This window comes from Narcine bancroftii, chromosome 4 (assembly GCF_036971445.1).
Source record: "Narcine bancroftii isolate sNarBan1 chromosome 4, sNarBan1.hap1, whole genome shotgun sequence".
NCBI classification, from domain to species: domain Eukaryota; kingdom Metazoa; phylum Chordata; class Chondrichthyes; order Torpediniformes; family Narcinidae; genus Narcine; species Narcine bancroftii.
In genome coordinates this window covers 186083932-186109839 of record NC_091472.1, presented here as the reverse complement: position 1 = coordinate 186109839, position 25908 = coordinate 186083932, and positions in this window count along the sequence as shown.

Here is a 25908-nt window from a genome sequence, read left to right as displayed (position 1 = left end):
GTTAGGTGGTAGAAAGTGTTTGCATGGACTAGAAGTGCCAAGTTGACCTAAATCTATGCATTAATTGATATATGGTTACATGAGAGTGTAGGTCAGTGGGGTTAGGTGGTAGAAAGTGTTGGCATGGACTAGAAGGGCCAAGATGTCCTATTTCTATGCAGTAATTTTATATGGTTACATGAGAGTGTAGGTCAGTGGGGTTAGGTGGTAGAAAGTGTTGGCATGGACTAGAAGGGCCAAGTTGTCCTATATCTATGCGGTAATTTTATATGGTTACATGAGAGTGTAGGTCAGTGGGGTTAGGTGGTAGAAAGTGTTGGCATGGACTAGAAGGGCCAAGTTGTCCTATTTCAATGCAGTAATTGTTATATGGTTACATGAGAGTGTAGGTCAGTGGGGTAGGTGGTAGAAAGTGTTGGCATGGACTAGAAGGGCCAAGTTGTCCTATATCTATGCAGTAATTGTTATATGGTTACATGAGAGTGTAGGTCAGTGGGGTTAGGTGGTAGAAAGTGTTTTCATGGACTAGAAGGGTCAAGTTGTCCTATATCTATGCAGTAATTGTTATATGGTTACATGAGAGTGTAGGTCAGTGGGGTTAGGTGGTAGAAAGTGTTGGCATGGACTAGAAGGGTCAAGTTGTCCTATATCTATGCAGTAATTGTTATATGATTACATGAGAGTGTAGGTCAGTGGGGTTAGGTGGTAGAAAGTGTTGGCATGGACTAGAAGGGCCACGTTGTCCTATTTCTATGCAGTAATTGTTATATGGTTACATGAGAGTGTAGGTCAGTGGGGTTAGGTGGTAGAAAGTGTTGGCATGGACTAGAAGTGCCAAGTTGTCCTATATCGATGCAGTAATTGTTATATGGTTACATGAAAGTATAGGTCAGTGGGGTTAGGTGGTAGAAAGTTTTGGCATGTACTAGAAGGGCCAAGTTTACCTATATCTATGCAGTAATTGTTATATGGTTACATGTGAGTGTAGGTCAGTGGGGTGAGGTGGTAGAAAGTGTTGGCATGGACTAGAAGGGTCAAGTTGTCCTACATCTATGCAGTAATTGTTATATGGTTACATGTGAGTGTAGTTCAGTGGGGTTAGGTGGTAGAAAGTGTTGGCATGGACTAGAAGGGTCAAGTTGTCCTATATCTATGAGGTAATTGTTATACGGTTACATGTGAGTGTAGGTCAGTGGGGTTAGGTGGTAGGAAGTGTTGGCATGGACTAGAAGGGTCAAGTTGTCCTGTATCTATGCAGTAATTGTTATACGGTTACATGTGAGTGTAGGTCAGTGGGGTTAGGTGGTAGAAAGTGTTGGCATGGACAAAAAGAGCCAAGTTGACCTATATCTATGCAGTAATTGTTATATGGTTACATGAGAGTGTAGGTCAGTGGGGTTAGGTGGTAGAAAGTGTTGGTATGGACTAGAAGGGCCAAGGTGTCCTATATCTATGCAGTAATTGTTATATGGTTACATGAGAGTGTAGGTCAGTGGGGTTAGGTGGTAGAAAGTGTTGGCATGGACTAGAAGGGTCATGTTGTCCTATATCTATGCAGTAATTGTTATATGGTTACATGTGCGTGTAGGTCAGTGGAGTTAGGTGGTAGAAAGTGTTGGCATGGACTAGAAGGGCAAAGTAGACCTATATCTATTCTGTAATTGATATATGGTTACATGAGAGTGTAGGTCAGTGGGGTTAGGTGGTAGAAAGTGTTGGCATGGACTAGAAGGGACAAGTTGTCCAATTTCTATGCAGTAATTGTTATATGGTTACATGAGAGTGTAGGTCAGTGGGGTTAGGTGGTAGAAAGTGTTGGCATGGACTAGTAGGTTTAACTTGTCCTATTTCTATGCAGTAATTGTTATATGGTTACATGAGAGTGTAGGTCAGTGGGGTTAGGTGGTAGAAAGTGTTGGCATGGACTGGAAGGGCCAAGTTGTCCTATATCTATGCAGTAATTGTTATATGGTTACATGAGAGTGTAGGTCAGTGGGGTTAGGTGGTAGAAAGTGTTGGCATAGACTAGAAGTGTCATGTTGTCCTATATCTATGCAGTAATTCTATATGGTTACATGTGAGTGTAGGTCAGTGGGGTTAGGTGGTAGAAAGTGTTGACATGGACTAGAAGGGCCAAGTTGTCCTATATCTATTCAGTAATTGTTATATGGTTACATGAGAGTGTAGGTCAGTGGGATTATGTGGTAGAAAGTGTTGGCATGGACTAGAAGGGTCAGGTTGACCTATATCTATGCAGTAATTGTTATATGGTTATATGTGAGTGTAGGTTAGTGGGGTTAGGTGGTAGAAAGTGTTGGCATGGACTAGAAGGGCCAAGTAGATCTATATCTATGCAGTAATTGTTATATGGTTACATGAGAGTGTAGGTCAGTGGTGTTAGGTGGTAGAAAGTGTTGGCATGGACGAGAAGGGCCAAGTTGTCCTATATCTATGCAGTAATTGTTATATGGTTACATGAGAGTGTAGGTCAGTGGGGTTAGGTGGTAGAAAGTGTTGGCATGGACTAGAAGGGCCAAGTTGACCTATACCTATTCTGTAATTGATATATGGTTACATGAGAGTGTAGGTCAGTGGGGTTAGGTGGTAGAAAGTGTTGGCATGGACTAGAACGGTAAAGGTTTCCTATTTCTATGCAGTAATTGATATATGGTTACATGAGAGTGTAGGTCAGTGGGGTTAGGTGGTAGAAAGTGTTGGCATGGAATAGAAGGGTCAAGTTGTCCTGTATCTATGCAGTAATTGTTATACGGTTACATGTGAGTGTAGGTCAGTGGGGTTAGGTGGTAGAAAGTGTTGGCATGGACTAGAAGGGCCAAGTTGACCTATATCTATGCAGTAATTGTTATATGGTTACATGTGAGTGTAGGTCAGTGGGGTTAGGTGGTAGAAAGTGTTGGTATGGACTAGAAGGGCCAAGGTGTCCTATATCTATGCAGTAATTGTTATATGGTTACATGAGAGTGTAGGTCAGTGGGGTTAGGTGGTAGAAAGTGTTGGCATGGACGAGAAGGGTCATGTTGTCCTATATCTATGCAGTAATTGTTATATGGTTACATGTGCGTGTAGGTCAGTGGAGTTAGGTGGTAGAAAGTGTTGGCATGGACTAGAAGGGCTAAGTAGACCTATATCTATGCAGTAATTGTTATATGGTTACATGAGAGTGTAGGTCAGTGGGGTTAGGTGGTAGAAAGTGTTGGCATGGACTAGAAGGGACAAGTTGTCCAATTTCTATGCAGTAATTGTTATATGGTTACATGAGAGTGTAGGTCAGTGGGGTTAGGTGGTAGAAAGTGTTGGCATGGACTAGTAGGTTTAACTTGTCCTATTTCTATGCAGTAATTGTTATATGGTTACATGAGAGTGTAGGTCAGTGGGGTTAGTTGGTAGAAAGTGTTGGCATGGACTGGAAGGGCCAAGTTGTCCTATATCTATGCAGTAATTGTTATATGGTTACATGAGAGTGTAGGTCAGTGGGGTTAGGTGGTAGAAAGTGTTGGCATAGACTAGAAGGGTCATGTTGTCCTATATCTATGCAGTAATTCTATATTGTTACATGTGAGTGTAGGTCAGTGGGGTTCGGTGGTAGAAAGTGTTGGCATGGACTAGAAGGGCCAAGTTGTCCTATATCTATTCATTAATTGTTATATGGTTACATGAGAGTGTAGGTCAGTGGGGTTATGTGGTAGAAAGTGTTGGCATGGACCCACACTCCTGTTCGGCTCCGAATCATGGGTCCTCTACCGGCACCACCTACGGCTCCTAGAACGCTTCCACCAGCGTTGTCTCCGCTCCATCCTCAACATCCATTGGAGCGCTCACACCCCTAACGTCGAGGTACTCGAGATGGCAGAGGTCGACAGCATCGAGTCCACGCTGCTGAAGATCCAGCTGCGCTGGATGGGTCACGTCTCCAGAATGGAGGACCATCGCCTTCCCAAGATCGTATTATATGGCGAGCTCTCCACTGGCCACCGTGACAGAGGTGCACCAAAGAAAAGGTACAAGGACTGCCTAAAGAAATCTCTTGGTGCCTGCCACATTGACCACCGCCAGTGGGCTGATAACGCCTCAAACCGTGCATCTTTGCGCCTCACAGTTTGGCGGGCAGCAGCCTCCTTTGAAGAAGACCGCAGAGCCCACCTCACTGACAAAAGGCAAAGGAGGAAAAACCCAACACCCAACCCCAACCAACCAATTTTCCCTTGCAACCGCTGCAATCGTGTCTGCCTGTCCCGCATCGGACTGGTCAGCCACAAACGAGCCTGCAGCTGACGTGGACTTTTTACCCCCTCCATAAATCTTCGTCCGCGAAGCCAAGCCAAAGAATTGTTATATGGTTACATGAGAGTGTAGGTCAGTGGGGTTAGGTGGTAGAAAGTGTTTTCATGGTCTAGAAGGGTCAAGTTGTCCTATATCTATGCAGTAATTGTTATATGGTTACATGAGAGTGTAGGTCAGTGGGGTTAGGTGGTAGAAAGTGTTGGCATGGACTAGAAGGGTCAAGTTGTCCTATATCTATGCAGTAATTGTTATATGATTACATGAGAGTGTAGGTCAGTGGGGTTAGGTGGTAGAAAGTGTTGGCATGGACTAGAAGGGCCACGTTGTCCTATTTCTATGCAGTAATTGTTATATGGTTACATGAGAGTGTAGGTCAGTGGGGTTAGGTGGTAGAAAGTTTTGGCATGGACTAGAAGGGCCAAGTTGTCCTACATCTATGCAGTAATTGTTATATGGTTACATGAGAGTGTAGGTCAGTGGGGTTAGGTGGTAGAAAGTGTTGGCATGGACTAGAAGGGCCAAGTTGTCCTATATCTATGCAGTAATTGTTATATGGTTACATGTGAGTGTAGGTCAGTGGGGCTAGGTGGTAGAAAGTGTTGGCATGGACTAGAAGGGCCAAATTGTCCTATATCTATGCAGTAATTGTTATATGGTTACATGTGAGTGTAGGTCAGTGGGGTTAGGTGGTAGAAAGTGTTGGCATGGACTAGAAGGGTCAGGTTGTCCTACATCTATGCAGTAATTGTTATATGGTTACATGTGAGTGTAGTTCAGTGGGGTTAGGTGGTAGAAAGTGTTGGCATGGACTAGAAGGGTCAAGTTGTCCTATATCTATGCAGTAATTGTTATACGGTTACATGTGAGTGTAGGTCAGTGGGGTTAGGTGGTAGGAAGTGTTGGCATGGACTAGAAGGGTCAAGTTGTCCTGTATCTATGCAGTAATTGTTATACGGTTACATGTGAGTGTAGGTCAGTGGGGTTAGGTGGTAGAAAGTTTTGGCATGGACGAGAAGGGCCAAGTTGTCCTACATCTATGCAGTAATTGTTATATGGTTACATGAGAGTGTAGGTCAGTGGGGTTAGGTGGTAGAAAGTGTTGGCATGGACTAGAAGGGCCAAGTTGTCCTATTTCTCTGCAGTAATTGTTATACGGTTACATGTGAGTGTAGGTCAGTGGGGTTAGGTGGTAGAAAGTTTTGGCATGGACTAGAAGGGCCAAGTTGTCCTACATCTATGCAGTAATTGTTATATGGTTACATGAGAGTGTAGGTCAGTGGGGTTAGGTGGTAGAAAGTGTTGGCATGGACTAGAAGGGTCAAGTTGTCCTATATCTATGCAGTAATTGTTATATGGTTACATGTGAGTGTAGGTCAGTGGGGTTAGGTGGTAGAAAGTGTTGGCATGGTCTAGAAGGGTCAAGTTGTCCTGTATCTATGCAGTAATTGTTATACGGTTACATGTGAGTGTAGGTCAGTGGGGTTAGGTGGTAGAAAGTGTTGGCATGGACTAGAAGGGCCAAGTTGACCTATATCTATGCAGTAATTGTTATATGGTTACATGAGAGTGTAGGTCAGTGGGGTTAGGTGGTAGAAAGTGTTGGTATGGACTAGAAGGGCCAAGGTGTCCTATATCTATGCAGTAATTGTTATATGGTTACATGAGAGTGTAGGTCAGTGGGGTTAGGTGGTAGAAAGTGTTGGCATGGACTAGAAGGGTCATGTTGTCCTGTATCTATGCAGTAATTGTTATACGGTTACATGTGAGTGTAGGTCAGTGGGGTTAGGTGGTAGGAAGTGTTGGCATGGACTAGAAGGGTCAAGTTGTCCTGTATCTATGCAGTAATTGTTATACGGTTACATGTGAGTGCAGGTCAGTGGGGTTAGGTGGTAGAAAGTTTTGGCATGGACGAGAAGGGCCAAGTTGTCCTACATCTATGCAGTAATTGTTATATGGTTACATGAGAGTGTAGGTCAGTGGGGTTAGGTGGTAGAAAGTGTTGGCATGGACTAGAAGGGCCAAGTTGTCCTATTTCTCTGCAGTAATTGTTATACGGTTACATGTGAGTGTAGGTCAGTGGGGTTAGGTGGTAGAAAGTTTTGGCATGGACTAGAAGGGCCAAGTTGTCCTACATCTATGCAGTAATTGTTATATGGTTACATGAGAGTGTAGGTCAGTGGGGTTAGGTGGTAGAAAGTGTTGGCATGGACTAGAAGGGTCAAGTTGTCCTATATCTATGCAGTAATTGTTATATGGTTACATGTGAGTGTACGTCAGTGGGGTTAGGTGGTAGAAAGTGTTGGCATGGTCTAGAAGGGCCAAGTTGACCTAAATCTATGCATTAATTGATATATGGTTACATGAGAGTGTAGGTCAGTGGGGTTAGGTGGTAGAAAGTGTTGGCATGGACTAGAAGGGCCAAGTTGTCCTATTTCTATGCAGTAATTTTATATGGTTACATGAGAGTGTAGGTCAGTGGGGTTAGGTGGTAGAAAGTGTTGGCATGGACTAGAAGGGCCAAGTTGTCCTATACCTATGCGGTAATATTATATGGTTACATGAGAGTGTAGGTCAGTGGGGTTAGGTGGTAGAAAGTGTTGGCATGGACTAGAAGGGCTAAGTTGTCCTATTTCTATGCAGTAATTGTTATATGGTTACATGAGAGTGTAGGTCAGTGGGGTAGGTGGTAGAAAGTGTTGGCATGGACTAGAAGGGTCAAGTTGTCCTATATCTATGCAGTCATTGTTATATGGTTACATGTGAGTGTAGGTCAGTGGGGTTAGGTGGTAGAAAGTGTTGGCATGGACTAGAAGGGCCAAGTTGTCCTATATCTATGCAGTAATTGTTATATGGTTACATGAGAGTGTAGGTCAGTGGGGTTAGGTGGTAGAAAGTGTTTTCATGGACTAGAAGGGTCAAGTTGTCCTATATCTATGCAGTAATTGTTATATGGTTACATGAGAGTGTAGGTCAGTGGGGTTAGGTGGTAGAAAGTGTTGGCATGGACTAGAAGGGTCAAGTTGTCCTATATCTATGCAGTAATTGTTATATGATTACATGAGAGTGTAGGTCAGTGGGGTTAGGTGGTAGAAAGTGTTGGCATGGACTAGAAGGGCCACGTTGTCCTATTTCTATGCAGTAATTGTTATATGGTTACATGAGAGTGTAGGTCAGTGGGGTTAGGTGGTAGAAAGTGTTGGCATGGACTAGAAGTGCCAAGTTGTCCTATATCGATGCAGTAATTGTTATATGGTTACATGAAAGTATAGGTCAGTGGGGTTAGGTGGTAGAAAGTTTTGGCATATACTAGAAGGGCCAAGTTTTCCTATATCTATGCAGTAATTGTTATATGGTTACATGTGAGTGTAGGTCAGTGGGGTGAGGTGGTAGAAAGTGTTGGCATGGACTAGAAGGGCCAAATTGTCCTATATCTATGCAGTAATTGTTATATGGTTACATGTGAGTGTAGGTCAGTGGGGTTAGGTGGTAGAAAGTGTTGGCATGGACTAGAAGGGTCAAGTTGTCCTACATCTATGCAGTAATTGTTATATGGTTACATGTGAGTGTAGTTCAGTGGGGTTAGGTGGTAGAAAGTGTTGGCATGGACTAGAAGGGTCAAGTTGTCCTATATCTATGAGGTAATTGTTATACGGTTACATGTGAGTGTAGGTCAGTGGGGTTAGGTGGTAGGAAGTGTTGGCATGGACTAGAAGGGTCAAGTTGTCCTGTATCTATGCAGTAATTGTTATACGGTTACATGTGAGTGTAGGTCAGTGGGGTTAGGTGGTAGAAAGTGTTGGCATGGACTAGAAGGGCCAAGTTGACCTATATCTATGCAGTAATTGTTATATGGTTACATGAGAGTGTAGGTCATTGGGGTTAGGTGGTAGAAAGTGTTGGTATGGACTAGAAGGGCCAAGGTGTCCTATATCTATGCAGTAATTGTTATATGGTTACATGAGAGTGTAGGTCAGTGGGGTTAGGTGGTAGAAAGTTTTGGCATGGACTAGAAGGGTCATGTTGTCCTATATCTATGCAGTAATTGTTATATGGTTACATGTGCGTGTAGGTCAGTGGAGTTAGTTGGTAGAAAGTGTTGGCATGGACTAGAAGGGCAAAGTAGACCTATATCTATGCAGTAATTGTTATATGGTTACATGAGAGTGTAGGTCAGTGGTGTTAGGTGGTAGAAAGTGTTGGCATGGACTAGAAGGGACAAGTTGTCCAATTTCTATGCAGTAATTGTTATATGGTTACATGAGAGTGTAGGTCAGTGGGGTTAGGTGGTAGAAAGTGTTGGCATTGACTAGTAGGTTTAACTTGTCCTATTTCTATGCAGTAATTGTTATATGGTTACATGAGAGTGTAGGTCAGTGGGGTTAGGTGGTAGAAAGTGTTGGCATGGACTGGAAGGGCCAAGTTGTCCTATATCTATGCAGTAATTGTTATATGGTTACATGAGAGTGTAGGTCAGTGGGGTTAGGTGGTAGAAAGTGTTGGCATAGACTAGAAGGGTCATGTTGTCCTATATCTATGCAGTAATTCTATATGGTTACATGTGAGTGTAGGTCAGTGGGGTTAGGTGGTAGAAAGTGTTGGCATGGACTAGAAGGGCCAAGTTGTCCTATATCTATTCAGTAATTGTTATATGGTTACATGAGAGTGTAGGTCAGTGGGATTATGTGGTAGAAAGTGTTGGCATGGACTAGAAGGGTCAGGTTGACCTATATCTATGCAGTAATTGTTATATGGTTATATGTGAGTGTAGGTCAGTGGGGTTAGGTGGTAGAAAGTGTTGGCATGGACTAGAAGGGCCAAGTAGATCTATATCTATGCAGTAATTGTTATATGGTTACATGAGAGTGTAGGTCAGTGGTGTTAGGTGTTAGAAAGTGTTGGCATGGACGAGAAGGGCCAAGTTGTCCTATATCTATGCAGTAATTGTTATATGGTTACATGAGAGTGTAGGTCAGTGGGGTTAGGTGTTAGAAAGTGTTGGCATGGACTAGAAGGGCCAAGTTGTCCTATTTCTATGCAGTAATTGTTATATGGTTACATGAGAGTGTAGGTCAGTAGGGTTAGGTGGTAGAAAGTGTTGGCATGGAGTAGAAGGGCCAAGTTGACCTATACCTATTCTGTAATTGATATATGGTTACATGAGAGTGTAGGTCAGTGGGGTTAGGTGGTAGAAAGTGTTGGCATGGACTAGAACGGTAAAGGTTTCCTATTTCTATGCAGTAATTGATATATGGTTACATGAGAGTGTAGGTCAGTGGGGTTAGGTGGTAGAAAGTGTTGGCATGGAATAGAAGGGTCAAGTTGTCCTGTATCTATGCAGTAATTGTTATACGGTTACATGTGAGTGTAGGTCAGTGGGGTTAGGTGGTAGAAAGTGTTGGCATGGACTAGAAGGGCCAAGTTGACCTATATCTATGCAGTAATTGTTATATGGTTACATGAGAGTGTAGGTCAGTGGGGTTAGGTGGTAGAAAGTGTTGGTATGGACTAGAAGGGCCAAGGTGTCCTATATCTATGCAGTAATTGTTATATGGTTACATGAGAGTGTAGGTGAGTGGGGTTAGGTGGTAGAAAGTGTTGGCATGGACTAGAAGGGTCATGTTGTCCTATATCTATGCAGTAATTGTTATATGGTTACATGTGCGTGTAGGTCAGTGGAGTTAGGTGGTAGAAAGTGTTGGCATGGACTAGAAGGGCCAAGTAGACCTATATCTATGCAGTAATTGTTATATGGTTACATGAGAGTGTAGGTCAGTGGGGTTAGGTGGTAGAAAGTGTTGGCATGGACTAGAAGGGACAAGTTGTCCAATTTCTATGCAGTAATTGTTATATGGTTACATGAGAGTGTAGGTCAGTGGGGTTAGGTGGTAGAAAGTGTTGGCATGGACTAGTAGGTTTAACTTGTCCTATTTCTATGCAGTAATTGTTATATGGTTACATGAGAGTGTAGGTCAGTGGGGTTAGTTGGTAGAAAGTGTTGGCATGGACTGGAAGGGCCAAGTTGTCCTATATCTATGCAGTAATTGTTATATGGTTACATGAGAGTGTAGGTCAGTGGGGTTAGGTGGTAGAAAGTGTTGGCATAGACTAGAAGGGTCATGTTGTCCTATATCTATGCAGTAATTCTATATGGTTACATGTGAGTGTAGGTCAGTGGGGTTCGGTGGTAGAAAGTGTTGGCATGGACTAGAAGGGCCAAGTTGTCCTATATCTATGCAGTAATTGTTATATGGTTACATGAGAGTGTAGGTCAGTGGGGTTATGTGGTAGAAAGTGTTGGCATGGACTAGAAGGTTCAGGTTGACCTATATCTATGCAGTAATTGTTATATGGTTATATGTGAGTGTAGGTCAGTGGGGTTAGGTGGTAGAAAGTGTTGGCATGGACTAGAAGGGCCAAGTAGATCTATATCTATGCAGTAATTGTTATATGGTTACATGAGAGTGTAGGTCAGTGGGGTAGGTGGTAGAAAGTGTTGGCATGGACAAGAAGGGTCAATGTCCTATATCTATGCAGTAATTGTTATATGGTTACATGTGAGTGTAGGTCAGTGGGGTTAGGTGGTAGAAAGTGTTGGCATGGACTAGAAGGGCCAAGTTGTCCTATATCTATGCAGTAATTGTTATATGGTTACATGAGAGTGTAGGTCAGTGGGGTTAGGTGGTAGAAAGTGTTTTCATGGACTAGAAGGGTCAAGTTGTCCAATATCTATGCAGTAATTGTTATATGGTTACATGAGAGTGTAGGTCAGTGGGGTTAGGTGGTAGAAAGTTTTGGCATGTACTAGAAGGGCCAAGTTTTCCTATATCTATGCAGTAATTGTTATATGGTTACATGTGAGTGTAGGTCAGTGGGGCTAGGTGGTAGAAAGTGTTGGCATGGACTAGAAGGGTCAAGTTGTCCTATATCTATGCAGTAATTGTTATACGGTTACATGTGAGTGTAGGTCAGTGGGGTTAGGTGGTAGGAAGTGTTGGCATGGACTAGAAGGGTCAAGTTGTCCTGTATCTATGCAGTAATTGTTATACGGTTACATGTGAGTGTAGGTCAGTGGGGTTAGGTGGTAGAAAGTTTTGGCATGGACTAGAAGGGCCAAGTTGTCCTACATCTATGCAGTAATTGTTATATGGTTACATGAGAGTGTAGGTCAGTGGGGTTAGGTGGTAGAAAGTGTTGGCATGGACTAGAAGGGCCAAGTTGTCCTATTTCTCTGCAGTAATTGTTATACGGTTACATGTGAGTGTAGGTCAGTGGGGTTAGGTGGTAGAAAGTTTTGGCATGGACTAGAAGGGCCAAGTTGACCTAAATCTATGCATTAATTGATATATGGTTACATGAGAGTGTAGGTCAGTGGGGTTAGGTGGTAGAAAGTGTTGGCATGGACTAGAAGGGCCAAGTTGTCCTATTTCTATGCAGTAATTTTATATGGTTACATGAGAGTGTAGGTCAGTGGGGTTAGGTGGTAGAAAGTGTTGGCATGGACTAGAAGGGCCAAGTTGTCCTATACCTATGCGGTAATTTTATATGGTTACATGAGAGTGTAGGTCAGTGGGGTTAGGTGGTAGAAAGTGTTGGCATGGACTAGAAGGGCTAAGTTGTCCTATTTCTATGCAGTAATTGTTATATTGTTACATGAGAGTGTAGGTCAGTGGGGTAGGTGGTAGAAAGTGTTGGCATGGACTAGAAGGGTCAAGTTGTCCTATATCTATGCAGTCATTGTTATATGGTTACATGTGAGTGTAGGTCAGTGGGGTTAGGTGGTAGAAAGTGTTGGCATGGACTAGAAGGGCCAAGTTGTCCTATATCTATGCAGTAATTGTTATATGGTTACATGAGAGTGTAGGTCAGTGGGGTTAGGTGGTAGAAAGTGTTTTCATGGACTAGAAGGGTCAAGTTGTCCTATATCTATGCAGTAATTGTTATATGGTTACATGAGAGTGTAGGTCAGTGGGGTTAGGTGGTAGAAAGTGTTGGCATGGACTAGAAGGGTCAAGTTGTCCTATATCTATGCAGTAATTGTTATATGATTACATGAGAGTGTAGGTCAGTGGGGTTAGGTGGTAGAAAGTGTTGGCATGGACTAGAAGGGCCACGTTGTCCTATTTCTATGCAGTAATTGTTATATGGTTACATGAGAGTGTAGGTCAGTGGGGTTAGGTGGTAGAAAGTGTTGGCATGGACTAGAAGTGCCAAGTTGTCCTATATCGATGCAGTAATTGTTATATGGTTACATGAAAGTATAGGTCAGTGGGGTTAGGTGGTAGAAAGTTTTGGCATGTACTAGAAGGGCCAAGTTTTCCTATATCTATGCAGTAATTGTTATATGGTTACATGTGAGTGTAGGTCAGTGGGGTGAGGTGGTAGAAAGTGTTGGCATGGACTAGAAGGGTCATGTTGTCCTATATCTATGCAGTAATTGTTATATGGTTACATGTGAGTGTAGGTCAGTGGGGTGAGGTGGTAGAAAGTGTTGGCATGGACTAGAAGGGTCAGGTTGTCCTACATCTTTGCAGTAATTGTTATATGGTTACATGAGAGTGTAGGTCAGTAGGGTTAGGTGGTAGAAAGTGTTGGCATGGAGTAGAAGGGCCAAGTTGACCTATACCTATTCTGTAATTGATATATGGTTACATGAGAGTGTAGGTCAGTGGGGTTAGGTGGTAGAAAGTGTTGGCATGGACTAGAACGGTAAAGGTTTCCTATTTCTATGCAGTAATTGATATATGGTTACATGAGAGTGTAGGTCAGTGGGGTTAGGTGGTAGAAAGTGTTGGCATGGAATAGAAGGGTCAAGTTGTCCTGTATCTATGCAGTAATTGTTATACGGTTACATGTGAGTGTAGGTCAGTGGGGTTAGGTGGTAGAAAGTGTTGGCATGGACTAGAAGGGCCAAGTTGACCTATATCTATGCAGTAATTGTTATATGGTTACATGAGAGTGTAGGTCAGTGGGGTTAGGTGGTAGAAAGTGTTGGTATGGACTAGAAGGGCCAAGGTGTCCTATATCTATGCAGTAATTGTTATATGGTTACATGAGAGTGTAGGTCAGTGGGGTTAGGTGGTAGAAAGTGTTGGCATGGACTAGAAGGGTCATGTTGTCCTATATCTATGCAGTAATTGTTATATGGTTACATGTGCGTGTAGGTCAGTGGAGTTAGGTGGTAGAAAGTGTTGGCATGGACTAGAAGGGCCAAGTAGACCTATATCTATGCAGTAATTGTTATATGGTTACATGAGAGTGTAGGTCAGTGGGGTTAGGTGGTAGAAAGTGTTGGCATGGACTAGAAGGGACAAGTTGTCCAATTTCTATGCAGTAATTGTTATATGGTTACATGAGAGTGTAGGTCAGTGGGGTTAGGTGGTAGAAAGTGTTGGCATGGACTAGTAGGTTTAACTTGTCCTATTTCTATGCAGTAATTGTTATATGGTTACATGAGAGTGTAGGTCAGTGGGGTTAGTTGGTAGAAAGTGTTGGCATGGACTGGAAGGGCCAAGTTGTCCTATATCTATGCAGTAATTGTTATATGGTTACCTGAGAGTGTAGGTCAGTGGGGTTAGGTGGTAGAAAGTGTTGGCATAGACTAGAAGGGTCATGTTGTCCTATATCTATGCAGTAATTCTATATGGTTACATGTGAGTGTAGGTCAGTGGGGTTCGGTGGTAGAAAGTGTTGGCATGGACTAGAAGGGCCAAGTTGTCCTATATCTATTCAGTAATTGTTATATGGTTACATGAGAGTGTAGGTCAGTGGGGTTATGTGGTAGAAAGTGTTGGCATGGACTAGAAGGTTCAGGTTGACCTATATCTATGCAGTAATTGTTATATGGTTATATGTGAGTGTAGGTCAGTGGGGTTAGGTGGTAGAAAGTGTTGGCATGGACTAGAAGGGCCAAGTAGATCTATATCTATGCAGTAATTGTTATATGGTTACATGAGAGTGTAGGTCAGTGGGGTAGGTGGTAGAAAGTGTTGGCATGGTCTAGAAGGGTCAATGTCCTATATCTATGCAGTAATTGTTATATGGTTACATGTGAGTGTAGGTCAGTGGGGTTAGGTGGTAGAAAGTGTTGGCATGGACTAGAAGGGCCAAGTTGTCCTATATCTATGCAGTAATTGTTATATGGTTACATGAGAGTGTAGGTCAGTGGGGTTAGGTGGTAGAAAGTGTTTTCATGGACTAGAAGGGTCAAGTTGTCCTATATCTATGCAGTAATTGTTATATGGTTACATGAGAGTGTAGGTCAGTGGGGTTAGGTGGTAGAAAGTGTTGGCATGGACTAGAAGGGTCAAGTTGTCCTATATCTATGCAGTAATTGTTATATGATTACATGAGAGTGTAGGTCAGTGGGGTTAGGTGGTAGAAAGTGTTGGCATGGACTAGAAGGGCCACGTTGTCCTATTTCTATGCAGTAATTGTTATATGGTTACATGAGAGTGTAGGTCAGTGGGGTTAGGTGGTAGAAAGTGTTGGAATGGACGAGAAGTGACAAGTTGTCGTATATCGATGCAGTAATTGTTATATGGTTACATGAAAGTATAGGTCAGTGGGGTTAGGTGGTAGAAAGTTTTGGCATGTACTAGAAGGGCCAAGTTTTCCTATATCTATGCAGTAATTGTTATATGGTTACATGTGAGTGTAGGTCAGTGGGGCTAGGTGGTAGAAAGTGTTGGCATGGACTAGAAGGGCCAAATTGTCCTATATCTATGCAGTAATTGTTATATGGTTACATGTGAGTGTAGGTCAGTGGGGTTAGGTGGTAGAAAGTGTTGGCATGGACTAGAAGGGTCAGGTTGTCCTACATCTATGCAGTAATTGTTATATGGTTACATGTGAGTGTAGTTCAGTGGGGTTAGGTGGTAGAAAGTGTTGGCATGGACTAGAAGGGTCAAGTTGTCCTATATCTATGCAGTAATTGTTATACGGTTACATGTGAGTGTAGGTCAGTGGGGTTAGGTGGTAGGAAGTGTTGGCATGGACTAGAAGGGTCAAGTTGTCCTGTATCTATGCAGTAATTGTTATACGGTTACATGTGAGTGTAGGTCAGTGGGGTTAGGTGGTAGAAAGTTTTGGCATGGACTAGAAGGGCCAAGTTGTCCTACATCTATGCAGTAATTGTTATATGGTTACATGAGAGTGTAGGTCAGTGGGGTTAGGTGGTAGAAAGTGTTGGCATGGACTAGAAGGGCCAAGTTGTCCTATATCTATGCAGTAATTGTTATATGGTTACATGTGAGTGTAGGTCAGTGGGGCTAGGTGGTAGAAAGTGTTGGCATGGACTAGAAGGGCCAAATTGTCCTATATCTATGCAGTAATTGTTATATGGTTACATGTGAGTGTAGGTCAGTGGGGTTAGGTGGTAGAAAGTGTTGGCATGGACTAGAAGGGTCAGGTTGTCCTACATCTTTGCAGTAATTGTTATATGGTTACATGTGAGTGTAGTTCAGTGGGGTTAGGTGGTAGAAAGTGTTGGCATGGACTAGAAGGGTCAAGTTGTCCTATATCTATGCAGTAATTGTTATACGGTTACATGTGAGTGTAGGTCAGTGGGGTTAGGTGGTAGGAAGTGTTGGCATGGACTAGAAGGGTCAAGTTGTCCTGTATCTATGCAGTAATTGTTATACGGTTACATGTGAGTGTAGGTCAGTGGGGTTAGGTGGTAGAAAGTTTTGGCATGGACTAGAAGGGCCAAGTTGTCCTACATCTATGCAGTAATTGTTATATGGTTACATGAGAGTGTAGGTCAGTGGGGTTAGGTGGTAGAAAGTGTTGGCATGGACTAGAAGGGCCAAGTTGTCCTATTTCTCTGCAGTAATTGTTATACGGTTACATGTGAGTGTATGTCAGTGGGGTTAGGTGGTAGAAAGTTTTGGCATGGACTAGAAGGGCCAAGTTGTCCTACATCTATGCAGTAATTGTTATATGGTTACATGAGAGTGTAGGTCAGTGGGGTTAGGTGGTAGAAAGTGTTGGCATGGACTAGAAGGGTCAAGTTGTCCTATATATATGCTGTAATTGTTATATGGTTACATGTGAGTGTAGGTCAGTGGGGTTAGGTGGTAGAAAGTGTTGGCATGGACTAGAAGGGCGAAGTTGACCTAAATCTATGCATTAATTGATATATGGTTACATGAGAGTGTAGGTCAGTGGGGTTAGGTGGTAGAAAGTGTTGGCATGGACTAGAAGGGCCAAGTTGTCCTATTTCTATGCAGTAATTTTATATGGTTACATGAGAGTGTAGGTCAGTGGGGTTAGGTGGTAGAAAGTGTTGGCATGGACTAGAAGGGCCAAGTTGTCCTATACCTATGCGGTAATTTTATATGGTTACATGAGAGTGTAGGTCAGTGGGGTTAGGTGGTAGAAAGTGTTGGCATGGACTAGAAGGGCTAAGTTGTCCTATTTCTATGCAGTAATTGTTATATGGTTACATGAGAGTGTAGGTCAGTGGGGTAGGTGGTAGAAAGTGTTGGCATGGACTAGAAGGGTCAAGTTGTCCTATATCTATGCAGTCATTGTTATATGGTTACATGTGAGTGTAGGTCAGTGGGGTTAGGTGGTAGAAAGTGTTTTCATGGACTAGAAGGTTCATGTTGTCCTATATCTATGCAGTAATTGTTATATGGTTACATGAGAGTGTAGGTCAGTGGGGTTAGGTGGTAGAAAGTGTTGGCATGGACTAGTAGGGTCAAGTTGTCCTATATCTATGCAGTAATTGTTATATGATTACATGAGAGTGTAGGTCAGTGGGGTTAGGTGGTAGAAAGTGTTGGCATGGACTAGAAGGGTCAAGTTGTCCTATATCTATGCAGTAATTGTTATATGATTACATGAGAGTGTAGGTCAGTGGGGTTAGGTGGTAGAAAGTGTTGGCATGGACTAGAAGGGCCACGTTGTCCTATTTCTATGCAGTAATTGTTATATGGTTAGCATGAGAGTGTAGGTCAGTGGGGTTAGGTGGTGGAAAGTGTTGGCATGGACTAGAAGTGCCAAGTTGTCCTATATCGATGCAGTAATTGTTATATGGTTACATGAAAGTATAGGTCAGTGGGGTTAGGTGGTAGAAAGTTTTGGCATGTACTAGAAGGGCCAAGTTTTCCTATATCTATGCAGTAATTGTTATATGGTTACATGTGAGTGTAGGTCAGTGGGGTGAGGTGGTAGAAAGTGTTGGCATGGACTAGAAGGGCCAAATTGTCCTATATCTATGCAGTAATTGTTATATGGTTACATGTGAGTGTAGGTCAGTGGGGTTAGGTGGTAGAAAGTGTTGGCATGGACTAGAAGGGTCAAGTTGTCCTACATCTATGCAGTAATTGTTATATGGTTACATGTGAGTGTAGTTCAGTGGGGTTAGGTGGTAGAAAGTGTTGGCATGGACTAGAAGGGTCAAGTTGTCCTATATCTATGAGTTAATTGTTATACGGTTACATGTGAGTGTAGGTCAGTGGGGTTAGGTGGTAGGAAGTGTTGGCATGGACTAGAAGGGTCAAGTTGTCCTGTATCTATGCAGTAATTGTTATACGGTTACATGTGAGTGTAGGTCAGTGGGGTTAGGTGGTAGAAAGTGTTGGCATGGACTAGAAGGGCCAAGTTGACCTATATCTATGCAGTAATTGTTATATGGTTACATGAGAGTGTAGGTCAGTGGGGTTAGGTGGTAGAAAGTGTTGGTATGGAGTAGAAGGGCCAAGGTGTCCTATATCTATGCAGTAATTGTTATATGGTTACATGAGAGTGTAGGTCAGTGGGGTTAGGTGGTAGAAAGTGTTGGCATGGACTAGAAGGGTCATGTTGTCCTATATCTATGCAGTAATTGTTATATGGTTACATGTGCGTGTAGGTCAGTGGAGTTAGGTGGTAGAAAGTGTTGGCATGGACTAGAAGGGCAAAGTAGACCTATATCTATGCAGTAATTGTTATATGGTTACATGAGAGTGTAGGTCAGTGGGGTTAGGTGGTAGAAAGTGTTGGCATGGACTAGAAGGGACAAGTTGTCCAATTTCTATGCAGTAATTGTTATATGGTTACATGAGAGTGTAGGTCAGTGGGGTTAGGTGGTAGAAAGTGTTGGCATGGACTAGTAGGTTTAACTTGTCCTATTTCTATGCAGTAATTGTTATATGGTTACATGAGAGTGTAGGTCAGTGGGGTTAGGTGGTAGAAAGTGTTGGCATGGACTGGAAGGGCCAAGTTGTCCTATATCTATTCAGTAATTGTTATATGGTTACATGAGAGTGTAGGTCAGTGGGATTAGGTGGTAGAAAGTGTTGGCATAGACTAGAAGGGTCAGGTTGACCTATATCTATGCAGTAATTGTTATATGGTTATATTTGAGTGTAGGTCAGTGGGGTTAGGTGGTAGAAAGTGTTGGCATGGACTAGAAGGGCCAAGTAGATCTATATCTATGCAGTAATTGTTATATGGTTACATGAGAGTGCAGGTCAGTGGTGTTAGGTGGTAGAAAGTGTTGGCATGGACGAGAAGGGCCAAGTTGTCCTATATCTATGCAGTAATTGTTATATGGTTACATGAGAGTGTAGGTCAGTGGGGTTAGGTGTTAGAAAGTGTTGGCATGGACTAGAAGGGCCAAGTTGTCCTATTTCTATGCAGTAATTGTTATATGGTTACATGAGAGTGTAGGTCAGTAGGGTTAGGTGGTAGAAAGTGTTGGCATGGAGTAGAAGGGCCAAGTTGACCTATACCTATTCTGTAATTGATATATGGTTACATGAGAGTGTAGGTCAGTGGGGTTAGGTGGTAGAAAGTGTTGGCATGGACTAGAACGGTAAAGGTTTCCTATTTCTATGCAGTAATTGATATATGGTTACATGAGAGTGTAGGTCAGTGGGGTTAGGTGGTAGAAAGTGTTGGCATGGAATAGAAGGGTCAAGTTGTCCTGTATCTATGCAGTAATTGTTATACGGTTACTTGTGAGTGTAGGTCAGTGGGGTTAGGTGGTAGAAAGTGTTGGCATGGACTAGAAGGGCCAAGTTGACCTATATCTATGCAGTAATTGTTATATGGTTACATGAGAGTGTAGGTCAGTGGGGTTAGGTGGTAGAAAGTGTTGGTATGGACTAGAAGGGCCAAGGTGTCCTATATCTATGCAGTAATTGTTATATGGTTACATGAGAGTGTAGGTCAGTGGGGTTAGGTGGTAGAAAGTGTTGGCATGGACTAGAAGGGTCATGTTGTCCTATATCTATGCAGTAATTGTTATATGGTTACATGTGCGTGTAGGTCAGTGGAGTTAGGTGGTAGAAAGTGTTGGCATGGACTAGAAGGGCCAAGTAGACCTATATCTATGCAGTAATTGTTATATGGTTACATGAGAGTGTAGGTCAGTGGGGTTAGGTGGTAGAAAGTGTTGGCATGGACTAGAAGGGACAAGTTGTCCAATTTCTATGCAGTAATTGTTATATGGTTACATGAGAGTGTAGGTCAGTTGGGTTAGGTGGTAGAAAGTGTTGGCATGGACTAGTAGGTTTAACTTGTCCTATTTCTATGCAGTAATTGTTATATGGTTACATGAGAGTGTAGGTCAGTGGGGTTAGTTGGTAGAAAGTGTTGGCATGGACTGGAAGGGCCAAGTTGTCCTATATCTATGCAGTAACTGTTATATGGTTACATGAGAGTGTAGGTCAGTGGGGTTAGGTGGTAGAAAGTGTTGGCATAGACTAGAAGGGTCATGTTGTCCTATATCTATGCAGTAATTCTATATGGTTACATGTGAGTGTAGGTCAGTGGGGTTCGGTGGTAGAAAGTGTTGGCATGGACTAGAAGGGCCAAGTTGTCCTATATCTATTCAGTAATTGTTATATGGTTACATGAGAGTGTAGGTCAGTGGGGTTATGTGGTAGAAAGTGTTGGCATGGACTAGAAGGTTCAGGGTGACCTATATCTATGCAGTAATTGTTATATGGTTATATGTGAGTGTAGGTCAGTGGGGTTAGGTGGTAGAAAGTGTTGGCATGGACTAGAAGGGCCAAGTAGATCTATATCTATGCAGTAATTGTTATATGGTTACATGAGAGTGTAGGTCAGTGGGGTAGGTTGTAGAAAGTGTTGGCATGGACTAGAAGGGTCAATGTCCTATATCTATGCAGTAATTGTTATATGGTTACATGAGAGTGTAGGTCAGTGGGGTTAGGTGGTAGAAAGTGTTGGCATGGACTAGAAGGGTCAAGTTGTCCTATATCTATGCAGTAATTGTTATATGATTACATGAGAGTGTAGGTCAGTGGGGTTAGGTGGTAGAAAGTGTTGGCATGGACTAGAAGGGCCACGTTGTCCTATTTCTATGCAGTAATTGTTATATGGTTACATGAGAGTGTAGGTCAGTGGGGTTAGGTGGTAGAAAGTGTTGGAATGGACGAGAAGTGACAAGTTGTCCTATATCGATGCAGTAATTGTTATATGGTTACATGAAAGTATAGGTCAGTGGGGTTAGGTGGTAGAAAGTTTTGGCATGTACTAGAAGGGCCAAGTTTTCCTATATCTATGCAGTAATTGTTATATGGTTACATGTGAGTGTAGGTCAGTGGGGCTAGGTGGTAGAAAGTGTTGGCATGGACTAGAAGGGCCAAATTGTCCTATATCTATGCAGTAATTGTTATATGGTTACATGTGAGTGTAGGTCAGTGGGGTTAGGTGGTAGAAAGTGTTGGCATGGACTAGAAGGGTCAGGTTGTCCTACATCTATGCAGTAATTGTTATATGGTTACATGTGAGTGTAGTTCAGTGGGGTTAGGTGGTAGAAAGTGTTGGCATGGACTAGAAGGGTCAAGTTGTCCTATATCTATGCAGTAATTGTTATACGGTTACATGTGAGTGTAGGTCAGTGGGGTTAGGTGGTAGGAAGTGTTGGCATGGACTAGAAGGGTCAAGTTGTCCTGTATCTATGCAGTAATTGTTATACGGTTACATGTGAGTGTAGGTCAGTGGGGTTAGGTGGTAGAAAGTTTTGGCATGGACTAGAAGGGCCAAGTTGTCCTACATCTATGCAGTAATTGTTATATGGTTACATGAGAGTGTAGGTCAGTGGGGTTAGGTGGTAGAAAGTGTTGGCATGGACTAGAAGGGCCAAGTTGTCCTATATCTATGCAGTAATTGTTATATGGTTACATGTGAGTGTAGGTCAGTGGGGCTAGGTGGTAGAAAGTGTTGGCATGGACTAGAAGGGCCAAATTGTCCTATATCTATGCAGTAATTGTTATATGGTTACATGTGAGTGTAGGTCAGTGGGGTTAGGTGGTAGAAAGTGTTGGCATGGACTAGAAGGGTCAGGTTGTCCTACATCTATGCAGTAATTGTTATATGGTTACATGTGAGTGTAGTTCAGTGGGGTTAGGTGGTAGAAAGTGTTGGCATGGACTAGAAGGGTCAAGTTGTCCTATATCTATGCAGTAATTGTTATACGGTTACATGTGAGTGTAGGTCAGTGGGGTTAGGTGGTAGGAAGTGTTGGCATGGACTAGAAGGGTCAAGTTGTCCTGTATCTATGCAGTAATTGTTATACGGTTACATGTGAGTGTAGGTCAGTGGGGTTAGGTGGTAGAAAGTTTTGGCATGGACTAGAAGGGCCAAGTTGTCCTACATCTATGCAGTAATTGTTATATGGTTACATGAGAGTGTAGGTCAGTGGGGTTAGGTGGTAGAAAGTGTTGGCATGGACTAGAAGGGCCAAGTTGTCCTATTTCTCTGCAGTAATTGTTATACGGTTACATGTGAGTGTAGGTCAGTGGGGTTAGGTGGTAGAAAGTTTTGGCATGGACTAGAAGGGCCAAGTTGTCCTACATCTATGCAGTAATTGTTATATGGTTACATGAGAGTGTAGGTCAGTGGGGTTAGGTGGTAGAAAGTGTTGGCATGGACTAGAAGGGTCAAGTTGTCCTATATCTATGCAGTAATTGTTATATGGTTACATGTGAGTGTAGGTCAGTGGGGTAGGTGGTAGAAAGTGTTGGCATGGACTAGAAGGGCCAAGTTGACCTAAATCTATGCATTAATTGATATATGGTTACATGAGAGTGTAGGTCAGTGGGGTTAGGTGGTAGAAAGTGTTGGCATGGACTAGAAGGGCCAAGTTGTCCTATTTCTATGCAGTAATTTTATATGGTTACATGAGAGTGTAGGTCAGTGGGGTTAGGTGGTAGAAAGTGTTGGCATGGACTAGAAGGGCCAAGTTGTCCTATACCTATGCGGTAATTTTATATGGTTACATGAGAGTGTAGGTCAGTGGGGTTAGGTGGTAGAAAGTGTTGGCATGGACTAGAGGGGCTAAGTTGTCCTATTTCTATGCAGTAATTGTTATATGGTTACATGAGAGTGTAGGTCAGTGGGGTAGGTGGTAGAAAGTGTTGGCATGGACTAGCAGGGTCAGGTTGTCCTATATCTATGCAGTCATTGTTATATGGTTACATGTGAGTGTAGGTCAGTGGGGTTAGGTGGTAGAAATTGTTGGCATGGACTAGAAGGGCCAAGTTGTCCTATATCTATGCAGTAATTGTTATATGGTTACATGAGAGTGTAGGTCAGTGGGGTTAGGTGGTAGAAAGTGTTTTCATGGACTAGAAGGTTCATGTTGTCCTATATCTATGCAGTAATTGTTATATGGTTACATGAGAGTGTAGGTCAGTGGGGTTAGGTGGTAGAAAGTGTTGGCATGGACTAGAAGGGTCAAGTTGTCCTATATCTATGCAGTAATTGTTATATGATTACATGAGAGTGTAGGTCAGTGGGGTTAGGTGGTAGAAAGTGTTGGCATGGACTTGTAGGGCCACGTTGTCCTATTTCTATGCTGTAATTGTTATATGGTTACATGAGAGTGTAGGTCAGTGGGGTTAGGTGGTAGAAAGTGTTGGCATGGACTAGAAGTGCCAAGTTGTCCTATATCGATGCAGTAATTGTTATATGGTTACATGAAAGTATAAGTCAGTGGGGTTAGGTGGTAGAAAGTTTTGGCATGTACTAGAAGGGCCAAGTTTTCCTATATCTATGCAGTAATTGTTATATGGTTACATCTGAGTGTAGGTCAGTGGGGTTAGGTGGTAGGAAGTGTTGGCATGGACTAGAAGGGTCAAGTTGTCCTGTATCTATGCAGTAATTGTTATACGGTTACATGTGAGTGTAGGTCAGTGGGGTTAGGTGGTAGAAAGTGTTGGCATGGACTAGAAGGGCCAAGTTGACCTATATCTATGCAGTAATTGTTATATGGTTACATGAGAGTGTAGGTCAGTGGGGTTAGGTGGTAGAAAGTGTTGGTATGGACTAGAAGGGCCAAGGTGGCTTATATCTATGCAGTAATTGTTATATGGTTACATGAGAGTGTAGGTCAGTGGGGTTAGGTGGTAGAAAGTGTTGGCATGGACTAGAAGGGTCATGTTGTCCTATATCTATGCAGTAATTGTTATATGGTTACATGTGCGTGTAGGTCAGTGGAGTTAGGTGGTAGAAAGTGTTGGCATGGACTAGAAGGGCCAAGTAGACCTATATCTATGCAGTAATTGTTATATGGTTACATGAGAGTGTAGGTCAGTGGGGTTAGGTGGTAGAAAGTGTTGGCATGGACTAGAAGTGACAAGTTGTCCAATTTCTATGCAGTAATTGTTATATGGTTACATGAGAGTGTAGGTCAGGTGGGTTAGGTGGTAGAAAGTGTTGGCATGGACTGGAAGGGCCAAGTTGTCCTATATATATGCAGTAATTGTTATATGGTTACATGAGAGTGTAGGTCAGTGGGGTTAGGTGGTAGAAAGTGTTGGCATAGACTAGAAGGGTCATGTTGTCCTATATCTATGCAGTAATTCTATATGGTTACATGTGAGTGTAGGTCAGTGGGGTTAGGTGGTAGAAAGTGTTGGCATGGACTAGAAGGGCCAAGTTGTCCTATATCTATTCAGTAATTGTTATATGGTTACATGAGAGTGTAGGTCAGTGGGGTTATGTGGTAGAAAGTGTTGGCATGGACTAGAAGGGTCAGGTTGACCTATATCTATGCAGTAATTGTTATATGGTTATATGTGAGTGTAGGTCAGTGGGGTTAGGTGGTAGAAAGTGTTGGCATGGACTAGAAGGGCCAAGTAGATCTATATCTATGCAGTAATTGTTATATGGTTACATGAGAGTGTAGGTCAGTGGTGTTAGGTGGTAGAAAGTGTTGGCATGGACGAGAAGGGCCAAGTTGTCCTATATCTATGCAGTAATTGTTATATGGTTACATGAGAGTGTAGGTCACTGGGGTTAGGTGTTAGAAAGTGTTGGCATGGACTAGAAGGGCCAAGTTGTCCTATTTCTATGCAGTAATTGTTATATGGTTACATGAGAGTGTAGGTCAGTAGGGTTAGGTGGTAGAAAGTGTTGGCATGGACTAGAAGGGCCAAGTTGACCTATACCTATGCTGTAATTGATATATGGTTACATGAGAGTGTAGGTCAGTGGGGTTAGGTGGTAGAAAGTGTTGGCATGGACTAGAACGGTTAAGGTTTCCTATTTCTATGCAGTAATTGTTATATGGTTACATGAGAGTGTAGGTCAGTGGGGTTAGGTGGTAGAAAGTGTTGGCATGGACTAGAAGGGCCAAGTTGTCCTATTTCTATGCAGTAATTGTTATATGGTTACATGAGAGTGTAGGTCAGTGGGGTTAGGTGGTAGAAAGTGTTGGCATGGTCTAGAAGGGTCAAGTTGTCCTATATCTATGCAGTAATGATGCAACATGATTATCCAACTGCACGAAAACCAACAAGGTCGGGTCAGATACAGTAATGAGCTCTCTGAACCCTTCTCCATTAACAATGGCGTGAAGCAAAGCTGTGTTCTGGCACCAACCCTCTTTTCAATCTTCTTCAGCATGACGCTGAACCAAGCCATGAAAGACCCCAACAATGAAGACGCTGTTTACATCCGGTACCGCACGGATGGCAGTCTCTTCAATCTGAGGCGCCTGCAAGCTCACACCAAGACACAAGAGAAACTTGTCCGTGAACTACTCTTTGCAGACGATGCTGCTTTAGTTGCCCATTCAGAGCCAGCTCTTCAGCGCTTGACGTCCTGCTTTGCGGAAACTGCCAAAATGATTGGCCTGGAAGTCAGCCTGAAGAAAACTGAGGTCCTCCATCAGCCAGCTCCCCACCATGATTACCAGCCCCCCCAGATCTCCATCGGGCACACAAAACTCAAAACGGTCAACCAGTTTACCTATCTCGGCTGCACCATTTCATCAGATGCAAGGATCGACAATGAGATAGACAACAGACTCGCCAAGGCAAATAGCGCCTTTGGAAGACTACACAAAAGAGAGTGTAGGTCAGTAGGGTTAGGTGGTAGAAAGTGTTGGCATGGACTACAATGGTAAATTTGTCCTATATCTATGCAGTAATTTTACATGGTTACATGAGAGTGTAGGTCAGTGGGGTTAGGTGGTAGAAAGTGTTGGCATGGACTAGAAGGGCCAAGTTGTCCTATATCTATGCAGTAATTTTATATGGTTACATGAGAATGTAGGTCAGTGGGGTAGGTGGTAGAAAGTGTTGGCATGGACTAGCAGGGTCAAGTTGTCCTATATCTATGCAGTCATTGTTATATGGTTACATG